The following is a 4,077-nucleotide window of genomic DNA, read 5'->3' on the forward strand; positions in this document are numbered from 1 at the left end:
ACAAGCTATTTTTGTTTAATAGTTCCAGTGTTTGTATTAATTGAAACAGTTTAACCCTTTTAACATGTTTCATAGCAAACCTGCACTTTGTATGCAATCTTATTGTTACAGTTCAATTACTGAGGTGATGTGATTTTCAAAAGTATTCCGACAAAAACAAAATTGGTTTTCATTTATGTATTTTATTAAAATTTTAGAGTTTCCTCATGAACATTTAAACTAAGAAGGATTTAAAAATTCAATACAAGAGTTCTGGACATAATTTCTAGAGATAGAACTGAAACTCTCTCCCATGACTTCGGATTGTTTCCATGCTCTCTAGGCTAGTAGCTTTCAGACACAAAACATAGGTCTTCTAAATTCTGTCCCAACATTAATTAGTTCCGTTCTCTTCTTTTTCATCCTTTTGGAAAGAGAATTTGAAATTGTTAGGAATGAACATCTTCCTAGGTGATTTGTTAAAATACAATGGGGAACTCAATCAAATTTTAATTCACTTCATTTTAGGTTATTATCACAATTCATTGAATTATACTTACAAAAGGCTTGTATTTCCAAGGTAAAATATCAGTATCTTTCTTGGGTGATATTAGATAGCAGGGTCTCTTGGCTTAGACAAAATCACCCTCTCATTGTATTCAAAGTAGATGCATAGCAAAGCTAGATGCATCAATCGTTAAATCATAAACAAACACAAGCTCAAAAATTGTGTTACCAAGTACGCTTGGAACCTAGCCTGTAACTAACTAGTTCATACTAGATATTGTTTGGGTATGGTATTCAATTCTATTAGAATCTACAAAATAAATATTAACCTAGAAATTAATGTAAGTGATAACATTTTTAAAATTGTTAAATATAAATGATAATAAAATCAAAATAGCATAACATAGTTGATTTCATAAGAGAGAAAATGAAAAAGTTCACAATATCTTCACTCGATATCCAAGATTTTTAATCCATGAGGATGAAGATGAGGATGCGATAGAAAACCAAAAGACAAGGAATTGTTTATCCAAGTTTCCAAATTTTTGAGGATAAGGAAAAAAACATAATCCTATGAAAGAAGGAGAATGTGCAAGTCATTATCTCAAGTTAAAAGAAATTACTTAAGTAAACTAAACAAACAAATGCAATATCATACTTACGATAAAACATATCCACTTGGTGAATAAAATGGTACATTGGCACACCCCCTTAAGTGCAATTGAGGTAAGAAGAAATGGGTCACAAGGTTAGGTATCCATGTAAAATATGAAATAACCCCAAATTATAAAGAGAGTGTACCCTCTCGAAGTAGAGACTAGAAAATCCATAGGACAAAACTCCATCCCAAGTGACATATGTGAAGGATAATATAGACCCACCCCATCCCCTAAAGTTGGTGCCTCCATAAAGAAGAGAGAAAAGCAATGCAAAATGTTGAATGGTGAATGTTGTAGTAGGTTCATTTGCAACAAATGATGCACCTTCCTTTCACAATATGGAAATCTTGATTTGTCAAATTGTTGAATTCCCATTCAAGTGGAATGTAGAAAGGAATTCAGATGTATGGTTATTGAAGCAACTAATGTGTCTTGATGTTGATGTTAAGCTATGATTGTTCCATAGAAGATTCAGGGACTACAATCATTGAAGTGTGAGACCTTAATTAATGTGAAATATAATGTGTCATGTTGCATGATATGGTGGGGATAGAACAAGTGAATTTACAATGGGAGACGATGTAACTCGATGGGCATTGTCATCAATGAGAAGACAAATATTCTCAATTGTTTCATCAATATTTGAAAGGTGAGAGTCCACAAATAGATGTAAAATGTTTAAGTAGGCCTCCCAATGAAGTGGATCTCATAGACACGAAGAATCCTATATAGAGAATAATTGAGAGCCCTTGAAGAACCAAATTTGAACTTCGATGAAGGAATAGATGATGGAGGAATATCTTGCAAGAGGAAATCAAAGTCATTATGGTGTCATCTAGATCTGAAATGTGGTCTACTTTTCAAAAAAGTAAAGATGCTTGATAGGAATGTGTCCTAGTGGGGTGAATCTAGAAGACATATAATCCTATTGCAAATAATCATGGAAAGTTCTAGAAGAAGCAACTTTTAATTCTAAAGTAGCAACATGTGTAAGAGATGTTCTCATTTGTAGATGGAGTATCAAGAGGAGGATCACTAGTCCATGGACCATGTCATTGTTGTTAAATACCTACGCTTTTGTTCATAGTCACTTGGTGTAGGAATGAATTCAATGAGATAGGGTAGGAGATCCTACATAATGTAATTTTTCACTATCCCTTATTTCGAGTACAAATGGTTCTCTGAATTTATCTTGACAATAGAATGTCAGAATTTAATACCATAATCCATGATGAAAACTACCAAAAATGGAAATTTATCTTAGTTCGCAATTACAAAATGGTTTTGTATAGGCCTCTCAAAGATTAAGTACATCAAATTGAGACTTTATAAATTAAGTGTATGTATTAGCAATCTCCCAAATTGTTCAATGGTCTCCAAACCTTGTCAATTTTTTATTTTTATTTTAACTCAAATATGTATGGTATAGGAATATCATTGGTTGTGTGATTTTTTTTTTCCTTAAATGCTTCTAAGACCAAAAGAGACAAGTTTTAGATGAAAATGGGGTCTTATGGGCCTTTTTGACACAATGATAGGTTCTTTAGACCTGAAAATGCCCCAAAAACTAGTCGATTGTCTTAAGTTACAAACAAATCCTTGTTTGTGAGCATGCTTCTTGATCTCCAATTTTGGTGGAATGAAAGATAATATTGAATTTCTCAAGCCTTTTCGATGATTCGAAACCACCAAAAAAATCTACTTTGATCATTGAAATTTTGTAGTGACTTGGATAAAAAAAGAAAACTAAGTCTAAACTTTAGAAGTTAGTTTTTTCTTGTCAAATTGTTTTCAATTTTCAAATCATCCAAGGATGCAAGAGGAGTATATTTTGTTATGACAAGATAAAAAAAAACTTAGAATCTTTTGAAACCATTGAAACATGGGGACCCCTTCCCCCCCTCCAAAATCCCTATTTTTTCAGGATGCAATACTTAGGGGAAACATCCCCTTACCGCACCACTGAGGGACATCCTAGGGACTCCAAGGAGTCTCTTGACCATCTTTAGGATGCCTATGAGTCTCCCATGGCCCCCAATTAGAAACTCTAATTCTAAACAAAAATGGTGAAATTATTGTGAAAATGTCATCCGTATTAAGGTTTGGCAATGCCCCCTAACCTTGATGGGGGCTCTGCCCCAAACCCCCCACAAGGGGCACTACCCATTGACCCCAAACCTCTGCCCACCATTCTTATTGTTAATGCAATCGTTTCCATTTTTTTTATGTTGACTAGTTTAAACACTTAGTATGCCAAAGTTTCATCTGTAATTCTTATACTTATTCTTAGTTTGTTCCTAAAGTTCCAAAACTCTACCACCATTGTTAATGTTCAAATTTCAATGCAATCATTGACATATTTTTAATGTTTATTGTAAAATTTACATAGTGTGGCAAAGTTTTATTTACAGTTGTTATACTTATTCTATACACATCCTTTTATAATTAATTTTTTAAGTTGTATATATATTTGTATCCCACCCCACCGCCTTCGTCATCCCTCTGTCGTCCCCAAACTTAAGCCCTTGGTATGTTAAGATATGAATTCTCACAATAGTTTCATTTGATATGTTAATCGAGGAAAAACCTACAATATATAGCTTCCAAGATTCCAAATCCATGAGGATCATGAAGAGGTAGAAAACCAAAAAAAGAAATTGCTTATCCAAGTTTCCAAATTTGTGACAAGGAAAAAGTAGAATCTCAATCAAAGAAGGAGAATGTGCAACTCATTATCTTATTCTACCTAAGTAAAAATATTACCTAATTAAGCTTTTTAATAGTGGAATATCACACTTAGGATAAAACATATCCAAGGTAAATAAAATATTACATTGATAGGCTTCATTGGTTGCTCTAAAAGTGGTGCCTTATGAATTATGTTCTTGGATACTAAAGTTTCAAAATTATGGGCACTCTTGATAGCTTCTCG

Source organism: Cryptomeria japonica, chromosome 4 (assembly GCF_030272615.1).
Source record: "Cryptomeria japonica chromosome 4, Sugi_1.0, whole genome shotgun sequence".
Taxonomy (NCBI): domain Eukaryota; kingdom Viridiplantae; phylum Streptophyta; class Pinopsida; order Cupressales; family Cupressaceae; genus Cryptomeria; species Cryptomeria japonica.